A 19,299-nucleotide genomic window follows, 5' to 3' on the forward strand; every position below is an offset into this window, starting at 1 on the left:
TTTAGAGGACACCATGCATAGCTGTCATATCACTTCACTTTATAACGGAATAGAACTTGGATTCTTCAGTTTCATCAAAATAATCCCTAAGACAGTTACCTAGCTAGCTTTTTTTTTTTTTTTTTTTTTTATTTTTATTTTTTTTATTTTTTTTTATTTTTTAATATATGAAATTTACTGTCAAATTGGTTTCCATACAACACCCAGTGCTCATCCCAGCTAGCTTTTTACACGTTAAGTGGACAGTAGAAGAACTTCTCATCATTAATATGAAGATTGATCTTTTCAGACGTTATCTAGAGAAATTTCACATTTAAGGTAAAACATTCTAAGTCAAATATATCTGTTCAGGAAATGTTTGTTTTTAATCTAAAACAGTGGTGAGTACAAATACATGAGAGACTTAAAGAGTCTTACATTATGTGATATGTAGAGAAAAAACTGGAAGCAAAAAATAGAATTTTTATCTTACTCATTTTTTTCTTTAGTTAAGCTTCCTCAGCTTTGTATATTTTTTTCAATCAACTACTATATCTATCTATCTATCTATCTATCTATCTATCTATTTAACTCTTATGTTTACTTTTTGCGATCAGATTATACCCCTAACTATAATGGTTATCTTCTTGATTTAGTTGGTGTCTATTCAAACAGGCAAATTCTCTTCTCTAATCCAACTCAGAGACTTAAAAGGGAAAGAAAATACTTTCTACGTATGCTAATAGATTCCATGGTATTTTTGTCCCATCTCACCACCGCACTGCCAACACCTACCTGTGTGGGAAAATAGTCATTCTCAAGATCCTTGCATGGAAGTTTCTCTACCATTTTTTTCCCCCTTGCTTGGATGAAAATCCAACATACTTTATATAGAATGGCATATTCTTTCTTTAGTCAAAGATATCTTTGTAAATTGATTGTGGCTGGCAGCCTTCCTTCTCTGAAGAAGGAATTGAGAGTGAAGCATGTTGAGAAAGTCTGCTGCGAGTTGTAATGAGGTGACCCGATGATATATGCATTCATTGGGCTTTCTGCATTCCTAATGGTGAGAACCAAACATCAGTGCAGAAGTCAGTGGAACAGTAATAAAATGAAATCACCGTGTTTTCCTGCTTAACATTTTCTATTTAGATTTGACCAATATATATTTCTCTTTGCCCTAAAACTGCATTCTTAGGTTAAAAATATATTCTTTTTAAAATCTCAAAAATGTAAAAATACAGTGATACATCTAGAAAGAAGGTAGACCCGAGAAGCAGGCCAACGAAAGTTATGTGCATTGCTTCCAAGGCTTAAGTCTCATTATTCTACTATCTCTGGCTCTTTGGAAGAGTTTCATCTGGTTACTTAGAAGCTTGACTTAGCACAACATTATCTTGCATTTATAGAACACATTATGGTTTACAAATGCTTTATAGGATTCATCTCAAAATTCCCGTAACACCTGCAATATAAGGTGAAAGAAAGCTATTAGATGAGCCATATATGAAGGATTTTACTCTTTAACAATTGTTCTCAGGTTGAAAAAAGTTTCAACGTAAAGTTCTGCGGAGACTAACATTTTCCCCCTGCTTGCTTAGGTACCAATCAAAACATTTTGCATGAGTTAGAAGGATGACAAAGAAAAGAATTCTCCTTATTTACCTGAATAAAATAGGCATTTGTAAAGTGGGAATTTGGGGGATGGGGGCGCTAATTATGTAGATTGGCAGGTAATTATCTTCACTTGACATTGCACAACATACCCAGCAGTAATTGTAATTTGTATGGGATTTCTGACAGCAAATTGTAAATCTTAAAAACAGCATAGCCTAATTTCTTCCTGCTGAATACCCCTGGCCTAATCTATCAGGCCAAGAGGTTTTGATGGACACTGGCTGGATAAATAGCCTAGGTGTGAGGATATGAATGATCACAACCGACAGTCAGCCTTACCAAAAGCAATCAGAGAATTGTAGAATTCTCAGATTTACTTTGGTTTTAAACAGGCTGATTTCTGGGGCGCCTGGGTGGCTCAGTCGGTTAAGAGGCCACTTCGGCTCAGGTCATGATCTCGCTGTCCGTGAGTTCGAGCCCCGCGTCGGGCTCTGTGCTAACAGCTCAGAGCCTGGAGCCTGCTTCCGATTCTGTGTCTCCCTCTCTCTGACCCTCCCCCGTTCATACTCTGTCCTCTCTCTGTCTCAAAAATAAATAACGTTAAAAAAAATTTTTTTTTAAATAAACAGGCTGATTTCACAAAGAAATTTATTTATTAGTTTTTGTCTTCTCCCTTTTCTCTTTTTATACGTTACCTTGGGGTGTGTGTGTGTGTGTGTCCCCACCTTAAAGCTCTTTGCCATACTTTAAGTTATTTGCTTTGTTTTTCTCCTCTCAAAAGTAAACCTAATTTTCCCTGGAGGTGGTAGGGTGGCAGGTTGCTCACAAAGGACTAGAGGATTTGCAACCCAATTGGCTTTATTTTAATGGAAATTTACAATATCACTACTTGAGCTCTTAGAAGGTAGAGTGAATAGAGACTGAACTTCCATTTGTTTACTTTCTCTTATCTTCATCCCTACTCTAATACTTGTTTATAAACTGCATGGAGGAAGGTGATTAACAAAGATAATATAAATTTTCCAAGCTGCAGGGAGTGAGGAAAAGATATGAATGTAAAATGTGGAATGCTAAACATTTATGCTCTCCTTTAACACTAACTTTATTTTTTCCTGTTGTGCGGCTGCTAAATGGAAATTTTATTCATTGGTTGAATTTAATAAGTGTGACCTGCACAGAAATAATTTTGCCTATTTAATGAAACTCCTGTGGGAGGATGTAGAAGATGCTTAATCATTCATAAATGTAAAATTTGCCCCCAACCCTCTCAGGTGATGCTGAACAAAAATTATAGTTCACTTGTGATGTTCAGTTTTATTTTTTCCATTAAAAGTTATGATTCAAGTAATCCATTACCAGAAAGGTCATAAGAAAGATGTATGAGGTCAACAAATAAATGTCAGATATGATCTTAGAAATTAATATGGGCTTTGAAAAATAAAAATGTTAATCAATATGCCTAATTAAAAAAAATAAAAAAAAAAAGAGTTCACTAAAGAAACACCTGAATAAGCAATCTAAAGGAAAAGATAAAAACAAGATGTTTTATTTTGGTAATTTAATTGAAATTACATTACAATATCTCAGACTTGGTAAATTAGTAGTAACTTGATTAGATAATGTCAGGTTTTCTTCTAAGTGTGTTTTATAGAATATTACACAGACCATTTTTATTACAGTTTTTATGGATTGTTATAAAAATTTGACTGTGTATTTAAACCATTTATAATACCTTTATGGAAAGGAAAGGAGGGCAAAAAAAATAATAACTGGAAAAAATAAAGAAATAAGATTATAAGATGGCCAGGTCATTTGCTTTGTTTTAAACCCAACTTTAAGATAGAAACAACTATTCGAATACATGTCCAGAAGCTACAGTACAACTGGAATATACTAGATTAGTATTTCTTAAGCTGGAGTTTATGATTCACTGAGAGACTATAGAGTTTTAGAGATCCAAGTATTCTATGATAATTTTTACAGATTTGAGTATTACCAAATGAGGATCAAAGTTATCTTTCAGTATAGTTTTCAGTGATAATTCTTAGTTTAAGAGGAATTTAATAGAATAAAATATTTACCATGTAAATCAATATTTATCCATGTTTGTGGGGACAATTGCATTCTCTGGAGTTCAGAGGGATCTTTTTGTCTTTTTTCTTTACGGGAGTCTATATTTTATTCAGTTGGGAGAAACATCAAAACAGATTTGGATAAGAAGCAACGTATTAAACAATATAAATGATTAGACTAAAAGATATAAGCATATACAAAGGTTGGTAAACTTTTTCTGTAGAGGGCTAGATGGCAACTATTTTAGGTTTTGCAATTCAAGAAGCAAAATCAAAGATATTGTGTAGGTATTTATATGATGAAAAAGAAAACACATTTCCGGATTTTTTCAAGTATTTATTTATTAAAAATTTTTTCATGTTTATTTATTTTTGAGAGACAGAGAGAGCATGAATGGGGGAGGAGCAGAGAGAGGGAGACACAGAATGGAAAGCAGGCTCCAGGCTCTGGGCTGTGAGCCCAGAGCCCGACATGGCACTCAAACCCACAAACAGGGAGATCATGACCTGAGTCAAAGTCGAATGCTCAGCCAACTGAGCCAGGCATCCCAGACTTTTTTCAGTTATTTAAATGCGTAAATACCATTGTTAATTAGCCGAGCAGACATACAGAAGCAAACAGTAGGCTGGACATGACCAGTGAGTTATAGTTTGCTGACCTTGTTATATATCAAAAACTACCTCAATTGATACCAATTTGAGAGTCCATTACTAAAATTCTTCTTCTTATACCTTACTTCAGTATGTCCCTGTTTGACCAGGACAGTGCTGGTTTACGTCTTTGTCCAGTAAAGTCACTAACAACAATTACCCTCAATATTAGATTATGTGGTTACCCTAGTTATCAGGGATATTCCTGACCAGCAATGTAAAAATCTCACCCCTAGATCACAAAAGGTGGACTTTGTAAGAGATGCAGGTCAATGCGCATAAAGTCCTCAGGCAACTTGAAAAGAGCTCATAATCTTCTCGATGCAGGAATCATCATCATCCACTTCATTAAAAAAAATTTTACAGTGTGTCTTTTTCTGGAAGGTCCCAGTTTGGTTTACATTTAGGAGATTTGTTTTTTTCTTTGGATCAAAAACTTTAAACATACTTCCACTTAAATGCCACAAATAAGAGCTCATTATATTACGTTCAGTAAAAAGTAGTATAAAATGTCACATTTAGAGCCGAATATACATGAAATAAAAAGAAGAAATACTGTGATGAATGTCATAGAATTCATGAAATGGGTGACTTCTTTTTACAATTTAACAATATAAAAAAAGAGAATATTTTGAAATATTCTAAAATTATGGGCCGTTGAGTGAAGAAACTTAAAAGTAATAAATGAAACAATTTAACTGTAAAACATTGGACACTTTTCACCTGATAATGTTCTCAAAGAAAATTGTATGTAAAAAATGTATATAATCGGTCCAGTGTGATATTTGACATTAGGTATTTCTTATGACAGTAAAGTAAATATGATATGCTACATAACTTCAGAGATTATTGTTACAATACAAAGGAAATAATCTTCATGTAAAGCCTAAATCTTAACTCTGCTAAGCCTGTAAATTAAATGTGAAGTTTAGATTTTGAAGAGAATAATATATAACCACACAGAAAAAAAAAAAAAAAAAAACCTGACAACTACAGTGAACCTATTATTCAGTATTTCATCACCAGAGAAAACATGGATGGATGCTTCGGTGTGCAAATTAGATTATTTCAATGTGAGTTCTCCAATATGACTGTCTGTGTCCATCCATCTGGGAATTACGGTAAATTTTGACTACGGTCGTCAAGGGTAGTTGATTTTGTTAAACCTCTCGAAATGAAGCTATTGAAAAAACTGCTATAAAAATAGTTGCCAATCTAAGAAATACTGGACATTCTCATTGACTAAAAAATAATTTGGGAACATAACTAAAGAAGAGAAGTGATAAATTCTCAGCCACATGGACAGGGGCTATCAGTCCATAGATGGCTTAAGAAATACAAAGGGCAATTGAGAATGCTACGATATTGGAACACTTGCTTCAAGGCTATAGATGTTATTGGCAAAGAGGATGAACAGGACCAGTATTATAGCTCTTACCAAAGAAACTCATCCTTCACTGAGTCATCTTGTTTTGTAATACTTGAGCTATGCTCCTGCCATGTCAATTACCGGGATGCAGAAAGATGTTTAGTATCCTGCCTGTTGACATCTTTCCTTAAATTGCTTGGCATACTCCAGGCTCATTTTTTTTTTTTTCTATTTTTCTCCATCTTTTATTGGATGAAAACAAATAGTGTAACAGATGATTTGATTTTTTCTCTCTGTTTAGGATTTATATGTACTTCACAGCCAGCATTTTGTTATCCTCGGGTTTAAAGGCTCTAAGTCATCAGAGAAACACTCCCACTTGACTATAAATGTAAGTCAGACGATTATAATGACAGTGTCACAGGTAGAAAAATAACCTTCACTCTATTGTAATCAGATCCAACACAGATCCAACAAAGAATCGTACATCGCTTTGGTGTTTCATTGGAGATGAAGGCACCAGTTTATATTTTAACTTTTCGAGAAGGGCAGGAAGAGATGTCAACAGAAGGATATACTGGGGTTTAGTTTCAACCTGTGTCACAGATATTTAAAAAAATGATTCAGTGTAGTGGGCTGGAGCCAAATTATTAGAAGTAAATTGGAAATGGCATTTGCATTCCATGTTTTCATTGGACTCATGAATAGAAGGCCTTGATCTCTGCATACTGACTCTCCCACAGTTCCATGACAAAGAACTCCCAGAGTATCACTCCTTTCACAAAGATTTCAAACAACCAGCATAGGGGACACAGGTGGCTCAGTTGGTTAAGCATCCCACTTTTGATTTTGGCTCAGGCCATGATCTTGCAGTTCCTGAGATCAAGACCCATGTTGGGATCTGCATTGACAGCTTGGAGCCTGCTTGGGACTCTCTCTCTCCCTCTCTCTCTGCCACTTCCCTGCTTGCACGCTGTCTGTCTCTCTCAAAATAAATAAATAAACATTTAAAAAAAAAAAAGATTTAAAATAACCAGCATAGAGAAATCAGATGGAACATATTTATTTCACTCACACCATGGTCAACTTCAATCCAGGGATGTCTAGATGTTCCCATTAGGTCTCTCTCTCTTTTTTTTTTTTTTTTTAAGCTGTAACCTGATTCAATTTTAACCAGTATGCAAGTCGTGGTCATAATCATATCTGGCACAGTGGTAATTTCTAGGCTAAGATTCAAATCAGAAAGTGTATCTCAATCACATCTTCTCAAAGATGTGATGCCACTTCTCAGTCTTCTCCAGTCGGGCAGGTAAACAACTTCTGAAAAAGTTGCCTGTTAAAATGGTCATTGCCATTCTGGCTTTCAAAGGTGTTTCTCCTTTTTTTCAAATGCATAAAGATACTTTAATTCGGAGTGAAATTTCTTAAAATGTATCATGTTCTTGAGAAAAGTTGCTCACACATTCTTTTCCCCTCTAACCTTTTTAACACTGTGCATTTCCTCCAGGAAATGTGGATATAATTACTTAACAGAGGTATATGAGATATATCAAACATAGCATATATTAAACAGAGATATGCTAGATATCTGGGGAATAGTGATTGGCAAGATATGGCTGGTTCCTTCTCTTACAGAGTTATATAATATAGGTGGGAGGCACCCAGAGGAAAAACACATTGTGACATAAAGAACCACACAGTACTGGGTGCTTGGTGTTTTTAATGATGGGAAAATAGAAGTGTTTAGATAATTATGGACTTTAAGTGGTAGGAATAGCCAGTTAAAAAGGCATCCAAGATTAGGAATGAGGATGGAGGTTTTAGGCAAAGTTAACTGTGTCTGAAGACCAGGGGGTCTGAGACAGCAGGAAGATTTGAATAATTCAAACAGGATCAAGATGGGGAAATAGAAAGGAATAGATATGCAGGCGTTTGGGGTGGCAAGTGAAAGGGTAAGAGGCAAGTGTAATGGGGATGGTGGTAAGAAGGGGATGAATCCCCAAAATGTTGCTCTCTGTCTCCCTTCCTTAAAAACAACAAAACCACCACACAACAAAAGAAAACAACACACACGCACACACACACACACACACACACACACACACAACCCTGAGTATTTTATGTTCATTATTTTTTAAATGTTTATTTATATCGAAAGAGAGGGACATAGAACGAGCAGGGGAGGGGCAGAGGGAGAGGGAGAGAGAAAATCCTAAGCAGGCTCTGTGCTGTTAGCACAGAGCCCAATGAGGGCCTCTATCCAAAGAACCATGAGATCATGACCTGAGTTGAAACCAGGAGTTGGAGGCTTAACTGACTGAGCCACCCAGGCACCCCCCAGAGTATTTTATTATTAATTAATTGCATTTTGTATTGTTTTTATGTTTCAAAGAATGAGGCATTTGAACATTGTTTCAGTAGTTGTGAGAAAAATGTTCAGGGTCTTTCTCAGCAGCTGAAACACTGCCCCTCAAGGAACTGAAAGGTTATTCACTATTATCATCTAGTTTCAACAGTCTGTTCATATGAATCTTCCATGAATCTCTTCATCTCTTCCTGGCTACAGCTGTGACTTGGCCCATCTCTGCCTCCACTGTCATTCCTGCTGTTGTGATCAATAGTTAGCTGTTATTAGACAGGCTTTTCCCAATATGGTAGCCACTAGCCACATGTGGGTATTTTCTTTTTTCTTTTTTCTTTTCTTTTCTTTTCTTTTCTTTCCTTTTCTTTTCTTTCCTTTCCTTTCCTTTCCTTTCCTTTTCTTTTCTTAAAATTTATTTTAGAGACAGAGAGACAGCAAGCCAGGGAGATGGGCAGAGGAAGAGAGAGAATCTCAAGTAGGTCCCACGCTCAGCATGGAGCCCGATGTGGGACTCGATCCCACAATCCTGGAGTCTGATGCTCAGCTGACTGAGCCACCCAGGTGTGCCCACACGTGCATGTTTAAACATGAATTTAATTCAATTAACATTCTTTGGTCTCAGTTCTTTTATGGTCTGACTCAGTTAGACAAAATGATTAAGTTCATAGGGTGATGGTCATCTTATTGGCTGCTTTCAGGTCATCTTGCCGCAGTCTGTTGAGTCCAGTAAGAGATGAAACAAAACGTGATAACCTAACCATGAGGGAATCCCTAAATCTGCTGCTTTTAGTGGCAGAAGGAGGCTACAGACATCATGTCAGATATCATATATTCCAAGAAATATTTTCAACTACGCTTAATGCTGAATACAGAGTTGAATAAGATATACCCCATGAATTCAAGAAGACTGTTACTGGGAACATTGGTAACACTAAATGCAATTATAAATACCACAGTAGAAAAATGCATATGGTTCTTAGGATATAAAAAATAATAATAAATTTCTCTGGCTGGGGCAAATGGTGAGACTTATAAAGAAGGTTTATAAAGGTTAACATGGAAGAGTAGTTACACAGACAATAAGAGGAAAATAAATATTCCAAGCATAGGAAATAGCAATACAAAAGGCTAACGGTAGAAAACAGAAATCAGGGGCTGTTCCCACCACCATTCAGTATTCCCAGGGTACAATGAGGAGGGGCAGTCTTGTAAGTTCCCTATGTCTTCCTTTTTTTTTTTTTTAACATCCACATTGTATATGATTTAGTCTTTTTTAACATTGTTTTGATACGTCAACAATGGTGGATATCTGCTCTTCTCATCAATCAAGCATCCCTTCTATCTTATTTTACTAAAATAACTTCAATATTTCTTTGCCAGTTGCCTACAGCTAAAGGTCTTCATTTTCTTGTGGTCACATGTTGGGCAGATGACTCATGTTGGGCCAATTTGATTCTCTTTCCAAGTGAGAGGAGGACCCAAGGTCAGAAAATGGTTTCGACTTATTGATTCTGATTATGGTGCCCTAAAGTTTATTCCATGTCTGCATTCTAGAATACCAGAGTTGTTTCCAAAGAGCCCTATAAGAGTTTACTTACCACCTGCCTTTTATTGAACACTTTAATCCTAACACCTGCACTATGTGCCTAATGACATCGATTGAAAAAAAAAAATCAAATACTTGAAAACACAGAAAACAGATGCATATTCTCAATGTTCTCTTCAGACTGTTTTATCTTTCTACCTCTCCAGTTGTATCAACCCTGATCTCTTCACAGCCACTTTGTGCCCTAGTTAGGTGTATTCAATATTTCCAAACTTGCCTTGTATATTTCAGCATCTAGGTCATTTTCCCCCATCCCCAAAAGTGTGTTTCCCCAAACCCTGTCCGAATCCTGCCCATGGTACCATATGTAGATTAAGCTTAGATTCCTGACCACTTTCTCCGATTATCCATCTCAGAATCATCTCTCTGTTCCTTGAAACTTTAACCTGAAAGATAAATAGCATTTCTTCATTTGTCATTTCCTACAGAAGAGAGTTTCACAAAAATACTCCTGGCTTCTTGCCCCACATCCCACTCTTCATCACAGCAGAATGAACTGATTTATGGATGAGATATATTTGCCCATTTGCCCATTTTCTTTCTTGAATCCAGAGACAACTTCTTCTTCTTCTTCTTCTTCTTCTTCTTCTTCTTCTTCTTCTTCTTCTTCCTCTTCTTCTTCTTCTCCTTCTTTCTTCTTTATAAAGAAATAAAAGCCCACAAGGAATTATTTGACCACAGGGATTATCTTTTTGTTTCACTACCTTGCTGGAATATTTACTTCTTGCATTTATTTACATCCCATCCCAAAGATCTTGTTACACAGAGATAGAGATTGAGATAGAGATAGAGATAGATATAGAGATAGGGATAGGGATAGAGATAGAGATAGAGATAGAGATAGAGATAGAGATAGAGATAGATAATTTAAAGGTTTTTAGGCAAATTCTCGAGATTTCTTGTCACACAAATGCTGAGAGAATGGTGCCACTTAAGATTCCCAAGACTGATAAAATCCCAACACTCCCCATATTTGGAAAACACTTATCTTAATGTCTGGTCTTTGTTTTTGAAGTCTTCTTTTAATAGGGAAAATTATGTTCCAATAATATAAAGGTTTTCAAGAGTGACATTACATGTCATTATGGAATAATATTCTTGGAAGTAACAACACATTTTTTGCCAAATCATTCAGCTTATTTCAACAGTCTCAACATTCCCTAATGAACTAGTTTTGAGTGACTGGTTGCTGATTAATAGAGCTCTTTATTCATTGTTTCTGAAAATGTACTATGATTTGTAGTAATGCAAAGAGCCAGAAAAAAAGGGGGGGGGGGATCATAATACCTTTCTTTAGAACCATTACTTAATTCTATGTTCTGAGTTTTATATATAACAATTAGTAACACACAAACACACACCCTCTGCCTGCTCTTTTTACTGTTTCTATGCATCTCAGTTTCTACATATATAAGATGACATTAACAGTGTTGTGAGTTGCTCAAGATAAATAGCCACCTGCATGCTTAGCTATACTATTTTTTAAAACCTAGGCAATGACTAAGAAGTTTATAGTAAAGAAGAACCTGTGTTAGTCAAACAATAGAAGTCTATAAATATGTGAAGAACTCGGAAGGAGTGAGATGATGGCAGGTCCTTGTGCTTGTGATGAAAAATAGATCTGTTTAGCTTTCCATTTCATTAGCTGTGATGTAAGTGATCTTAATTTTAGTTAACTTGGTGGATGGGAGGGAAACTGGTGGGAAGCCTAGAAATTTCTTAATGTGTGCTTAATTTCATGCTTTCACATTGGTAACAATAAGAACAACAACAATACAAGCCATGATAATATATCAACTATCCATATTCCAGGCCCTGAATATCATATCATCCAGTAATTACATCTAAGTAAATATAAAAATTAGCTTTTATGAGCCTCCATTTTCAGATGGGGAAACTGAGTCTCAGGCACGTTAAATTGGCTATTAAGTGGAAGATCTAGGACTCCTAAACCGTATCAGAATGACTTCCAAGTCCATATTTTATATGCTTAACCATCATCCTGCATCATTTTCCAATGCAGACTTTCAAATCTGTTTCAATAATTGTGTCTTGTGCAGAGAGCATTTTCCTTCATTAAGCTAGCATACACATTGAGGACAGTACAAGAGTTTCTCAGCAAAATTTCTCAACAGTGACACTATTAACACTTTGGCCTAGATAAATTTGTGTTGTGAGGGGCTGCCCTCAGCATTTTAGGGTGTTTGGGTCCATCCTTGGCTTCCACTCACTAAATGCCAGGGGCACCTCCTCCTCAGTCATTTAATAAAAAAAAATAAATGTCTCCAGACATAGCAAAATGCCCCCATGTCCACCCTGCAGAGTAGGGGGGTCAAAGTTGCCCCTCGTTGAAGACTACTTCTCTAGAGGTTCATTTGCTTTTTAATATGAAAAAATTCTAGGCTGGAGTGTTGATATTGAGAAACACATGTTTTGTGGCATCTGGCATGGTATACAACAATGTAGAATTTTTGTGTGAAAATATAGAGACCTTTTTCCTAATCCAGTATGCCATTTAAGAACAAAAAGAATACAGGAGGTTATTTGTGTTCTGATCCAGAGTCAATTTATCCAGAGTCAATTTTATATGCATACATTTAAGAGAATTCTTAGAACTTCTCTCTCTCCCCATCTCCCTTTCTTTCTGTTTTCTTCTTCCCTGGATCCCCCCTCTCTGAGCTCTCCACACCCTTCTTTTTTTCCTTCCTGCCTTCCTACTTTCGTCCTTCCCTCCATTGTGATCTCTCTCTCCCTCTTTCCTTCTTTCTTTCATCCTTTTATTTCTTCTTTCCTCCTTCCACTCTTACTCTTGCTCCTCTCCCTGTGTTCCCTCTCTCATTCCTTCCTTTATCCTTCCCTTGCTGAGGCAGGTTAAAAAAAAAAAAAACACTTTGTATCAGTACATGCTTTTAATTTAGTCTTGAATGTTCTAGTCAATTTTGGTAATTAACAAAAAGCAAAATATTTGAGAAGTTGTGAGTTTGTGTGAAACTTTAGACTCCAGAATGACTTATGTTACATTTTCTACAAATAGTTTGGAAATATATTTTATTTTAAGAGGAAATGACATACAGCCATTGAGGTAAAAATGCTAGTTGCTACAAATGATGCTTGTATTTAAAAACACTATCTGTACTGCTGATAATTTTGTATAGATAATATTTTACTGTTTTTTTTTTTTTTTAATTCAACAGAGAGTGCTAGGTCCAACAATTTAAATGACACTTATTAAACACAATAAATCAAGGACATTTGGAACCATTTACTACCTGTTTTAAAAAGTCATTCTCTTCTTTCTGTATTCCTTTGAGTCAATGGGAGCATCAGATAGTTATGATGAGAGGAAATGTTACTTTCTTTCACATTTTGCTATCTTTTCTTATTTGATGAAGAAACTAAGATTTTGTTTTGTTTTGTTTTGTTTCATTTTTTTTGTTTTGTTTTGATAGAGAGAGAGAAAGAGCACACGTGAGACCTGGGGTGGGGCAAAGAGGGGGGGGAGAGAATCCCAAGCAGGCTCCACACTCAGCACAGAGCCCTACTCTGAGCTTGATCTCACAACCGTGAGATCCTGACCTGAGTAGAAATCGAGAGTCAGATACTTAACCAACTGAGCACCCAGGTGCTCCCAAACTGAAGACTTGTAAATGATTTATCATTTTAAATGGTAAATCCATGCACAAGAAAGACAAGTAAATCAAAGAGCAACAACCTACACTGCCTAGGCAACAAACATAACAGAATTTAAAGTCAGAGGATATTTTGTTCACTTTGATCACATTAGCTACTTACCTAGTCTATTAAAAATCCTATAGATGTGACTATCTGGTAATAAAATCCATGAATAGATTCTAGTAAACAATTCTATCCCCTGAAATAATTTGAACTCTTAGCAAGTTATTGAAAGGGAAAAAAGCCAACATTGCTTATAAACATGTAAAAAGACCACATAGCTCTATTCTTTTTGAATCTACCTTTCTTACATCTTTTAATGAATTTAGGTTTGGAGGTAATTTTACTTACATCTCAGAGCTGGGGGAGAAGCAGAGATAAATCCTTATTCTAGTAGTCTCCTCTTGAACTTTTTAAAGTTTTTTTTTAAAGTTTATTTATTTATTTTAAGAGAGAGAGAAGGGGGAAGGGCAGAGAGAGGGTGAGAAAGAATCCCAACCAAGCTCCACATTGTCAGTGCAGAGCCCGACGTGGGTCTTGAACTCATGAAACCGTGAGATCATGATCTGAGCCGAAATCAAGAGTCAGACACCCAACCAACCACCCAGAAGCCTCCATTTTTTGTGTGTGAATTTTGCTTAGCTGCTTCTATGTCATAAAAGTGTCCAGTAAAGAGATGACATTTGTAAAGATTTTCTCCACATACAGCTAACTAGGATAATAGCTAAGCGAATAATACACCTCTGATCTGCATTTGGAAAAAAATAAAACAGAAGCAATTTTTATCCTCAAAATGTTTTTCCAGGAAGAAATACATGGTGGTAACTGTCGATTATTGCCAATACAATAAGTGATCTGCAAAGGAGAGTTTTTCATTACTTTTCCACTGGAGTTCTCATACGGCTTATCTGTTGTTCTTGGCTATTTGCACTTAGTGCTAAACGTCTTCGACTTATTTTATTATTATTTTTTATTATTGAAGTATAGATGACACACAATTTTACATTGGTTTCAGGTGCACAACATAGTGATCAGACAACGCTATACATTGCGCTATGTTCACCCAAGTGTAGCTACCAAATTTCACCATACAAACACTATCCCAATACCAATGATATTTCCTATGCTGTAGCTTTTATTCCTGTGTCTTATTCATTGGATAACTGGAAGCCTGTATCTCCCACTTCCCTTCACCCATTTTTTTTCATCCCCTCACCCTCCTCCGCTCTGGTAAACATCAGTCCGTTGTCTGTATTGATGGGTCTGTTTCTGATTTTTTGTTTGTTCATTTGTTGTAGTTTTTAGATTCCACCTATAAGTGAAATCACATGGTGTTTGTTACCCTCTGTCTGACTTTTTTCACTTAGCATGTGCTAATACCCTCTAGGCTTATCCATGTTGTTGCAAATGACAACATTTTGTTCTTTTTTATGCCTGAGTAATATTCCACTGCGTAGATACCACATGGTTTTCTATTCATTTATTAATGGACACGTGTTGCTTTCCTATCTGAGGTATTGTAAAGAATGCTGTGGTAAATATAAGGAAACATATATCTTTTTGAAATAGCGTTTTGTTTTCTTTGGTAAATATTCGGTAGTAAAAATTATTGCATCATATGGTATTTCTACTTTTAATATTTTGAGGAAACTCCATACAGTTTTTCACAGTGGGTGCACCAATTTACATACCCACCAACCGTTCATGAAGGTTCCTTTTTCTCCATATCCTCATTGATACTTGTTATATTTCTTGTCTTTTTCAGTCTAGTCATTCTGACAGGTGTAAGGTGACATGTCATTGTGGTTTTGATTTGAATTTCCTTGATAATTAGTTGGGGATAGTGGGCATCTTCTCATATATCTGTTGGCCATTTGTATGTCTTCTTTGGGAAATCTGTTTATTCAGGTCCTCTGTCCATTTTCTTTTCATCTGCCCATTTTTAATCAGACTATTTTCTTGGTTTGGTTTGGTGTTGTGTCAGTTCTTTACATATTTTGTATATGAATCCCTTATCGGATTTACAAATATTTCCTCCCATTCAATAGGTTGTCTTTTCATTTTGTTGATGGCTTTGTTCACTGTGCAAAAGCTTTGTACTTTGATGTAGTCCTGATAATGTATATTTTTCTTTTCTTTTCCTTGCCTCGGAAGACATATCTAGAAAATGTTGCAAAGGCCAATGTGCAGAAGACTACCGCCTATGGTTTCTTCTAGGAGTTTTATGATTCGGTTCTCACATTTAAAATTTTTTAAAATGTTTATTTATTTTTGAGAGAGAGACAGAGCATGAGCAAGGAAGGGGTAGAGAGAGAGGTAGACACAGAATTTGAAGCAGGCTCCAGGCTCTGAACTGTCAGCACAAAGCTGGATGTGGGGCTCGAACTCAAGGACCACAAGATCATGATCTGAGCTCAAGTCAGACACTTAAATGACTGAGCCACCCTAGTGCCCCTCATTTCTCACATTTAGGTCTTTAGTCCATTTTGAATTTATTCTTTGTATACGGTATAAGAAAGTGTCCCAGTTTTATTCTTTTGCATATAGCTGTCCAGTTTTCTTGACAGAATGCCGGAAATTCTGTACCAGAATTCTGTACCAGAATGCTGGAGTCCAGCTCCAGCAGGTCCAGGGGTTCCCGAAGGATGATTGGTGTCGGCGAAAAAGTGAAAATGAAACAAAATTAAAATAAAACAACTAACATACAAAACTATGATAAAAAAATCTAAAATAAAAAACTAAAAAAAACTGAAACAAACAAAAAATGGACACAGACAACAGGAGTGCGTTGATCTGGCTGCTTTATTGTAGCAAACGTAGCATTACATATGCTAATGATTTCCTAGTAGCATATGTTATCTAAGTTTTTCTAACATTACTTAATTTTTTTTATAATTTTTTTAATGTTTATTCATTTTTGAGAGACAGAGAGAGACAGAGCATGAGCGGGGAAGGGGCAGAGAGAGAGGGAGATGCAGAATCCGAAGCAGGCTCCAGGTTTTAGCTGTCAGCATAGAGCCCGACGCGGAGCTCGAACTCACGAACTGTGAGATCATGACCTGAGCCGAATTCGGGCGCTCAACCGACTGAGCCACCCAGGCGCCCCATAACATTACCTAATTTTGAAAATGTTCCTATGTGTAATCAACCTTTAAGAAGTAACATGGCGATTTTCTCGTAATGTTCCTGCATACCCTTTGATTATTGATTAATTTCTTACATTATTCCATTATGCACCTGCCTTTATCTATAATTATCTATAGTCTATAAAGCATTTGCTTTGCTGTTCTCATGAAAGGCCCTCCATTTCTCAACACCTCAAGTGGAACAGTTACAGGGACATGACCTCCTAACCACATGAGGCCAGAAGAACAATGTGTTTGCCTCATTCCAAGGTGCCAGGAAGGGGCCGAAAGGACCTTAGAAACACATGCCTCACACATTCTCAGAGAGACAATGCACCTAGGAATTAATGAAGCATTCTGTACTGAAACCGACTAGGTTCAGTCATTATCTGGAATGCCTCCGGGGGGCCAAGTGGGCCTAGGGGTTGAAGTCACCTGTGCCCAGAGATACACTCCTTAGTTGCCGGAGGGGGGCTCTCAAATCCATGCCTCTCCTTAGTCGGCCTCCTTTGCTGGCAAACGTATGAGACTATCCTTCCTGCAAGTAAAGGAGTCTCCATAGGGGATGCCAAGGGCTAAATGTAGGGCTGCACAATTTCTTGCGGAAACTTATTTTCTTCCCTAATGGTTCTTTTCCCAGGGGGCCTGTCGAGGGCCATTCCCCAACAGCCAATACCCCAGGTAGTTTTATTAACGCCAAATTACCTAAAAGCAGGAGTACAAGAAGCTTCCCTGTCGGTAGGCCGCCTTATAGTCACCAATCCATCCACAGCCTGGGCCTTGCCATCAGCCTGGGATAGCTCGGCTTCCAGCACCAGAAGAAACTCTCTCTTCCCCATTTATATTCTTACCTCCTTTTTTGTCGATTAATCGACTATGTAAACATTGGTTTATTTCTGGGCTCTCTATTCTGTTCCATTGATCTTTGTATCTATTTTTGTGCCACTGGCACATTGCTTTCATCATTATATTTAGGCTGTTTTTCTTAAAGTTTCCATTTATTCAGAAGGTATATCTGTCTGTAATAAAAGAAAGCCGAGGTTTAGACATGTGATCATTTGATTATTCATGGATCTTTCCGTTCGATTCAATGATTGCTAATTTTAAAATTAGCATAAAGTAATTGAGTGTATACATACATACACATACAGGTATACACACACATGCACATACACACAACTTACTGTATGTCTGACTCTGTTTCAAGAGCTTTACTAACTTTAAGTTATTTCACCTTGACAACAACTCTATGAGAAAAGTAATGATCATCATCTTTTCAGGTAGAGAAACCAAGACAAAGAAAGTTTCAGCAAGTTACCCAAGGTCACCCAACAGTGAATTACAAATTCAAAATAAGGCCATGGGATTTAGAGTCTATGCCCATCACCACTATGCTCAATCACCTCATTGACAAATGAAGTCACATTTATACTAGTCCTTCAGATATAGAATAGTTGGCTATTTGTACATACCCTCTCAGAAAGTGGAGTAGAGGCTTTCTAATGTTCTGGATGAATGTCTCCTTCAGAAAATGTCTTCTATAAATCTGAGACATCTCAGTATCTTGAATAATCTAGTAACACTTCGAGGGCTAGAGAGAAAGTAACTTCAGAAGGTGTCCCAGGTGAATAGAGTGCACAGCTTCATGGAATCTTTGCAAGGAGACTTAAATAATTCTGGAGATTCTGTAAGCACAGTTCTTGGCCTACTTAAGACCATTGAATTTCTGTGAACTATAATTTCTATGTCTGTTTGTTTATAATTGACATAGCTCAAACTTCAGAGCTGAGATTAAAAAGGATTCAAGATATAGGGTTTGCAAGAAAATAAGCCCAAGTCAATCAATATGAATGTTCAGATGTTAGATATGTATGTCAGATGGTCAACTTTGGAATTATAAGGATCCCACTTAAACATAAGAAAATCTGAAGCAAATTTAAGCTAATTAAATTGTTGTTATGTTCTTTCAAAGGCTCTTCTTCTTCTTCTTCTTCTTTTCTTCTTCTTCTTCTTCTTCTTCTTCTTCTTCTTCTTCTTCTTCTTCTTCTTCTTCTCCTTCTTCTTCTTTTTTCTGACTCCTAAAGAAAACCCGGGAGGGAATCTGGTATTGGCCTACTGGTGGATAAACGATCTTTGAGGTGAAATAGAAATGATGTCATGATTTATAAATGGAATTAAATTTGGTCATGGGTGATGTTCACTTACTAACCAAAATGTTCACTAATTTGAAGAGGGAGGTGTAATTTTTATTTCTGTAGTCTCCAAGATGGATTCAGTTGGCCATTGAGACCAACAAAATGGACAGACTTCTCACCTTGAGTTCAAGTTCCCAGAGGATAGATAACTTGTCTATACTATTTAGGAAAATGTCACTGGAAACTAACCCAGTTCATGGAACATAGTTGATGCCCAATCATATGTAACAAATAAAGGAAGAAAGGTAGACAGAGAGGGAAGGAGGGAGAATGGGAGGGAGTAAAGGAGAAATGGAGGAAGACAGCCTTTTAAGTAACTTACAGAAAACATTATTGGAAATATTCTTAATAGTCTATTCTCTAATGAAATCTTCATCCTAAGGAATGGTCTTCAAATTTTCCCTGTGAATATGTTCAGAAATTTTAGCTTGTTTTAGAAGAGCAAATTCACAAAATAACTTCTCTATTTTAAACTTTGTCCTATTATTTTGTAGAGAATACAATTTTCTCACAAACATCTATAGACATCTATAATATCCGTGGGAGACATACAAAATTATTGCAGTTAAGTACAATACCTTCTCTCTTTTTTGATTGGCTCTAAAAGTGTAACTTTTAATATTTAAAAAAAAAGAGGAGATAAACATGAAT

This window comes from Panthera onca, chromosome B1 (assembly GCF_046562875.1).
Source record: "Panthera onca isolate mPanOnc1 chromosome B1, mPanOnc1 haplotype 2, whole genome shotgun sequence".
NCBI lineage: Eukaryota > Metazoa > Chordata > Mammalia > Carnivora > Felidae > Panthera > Panthera onca.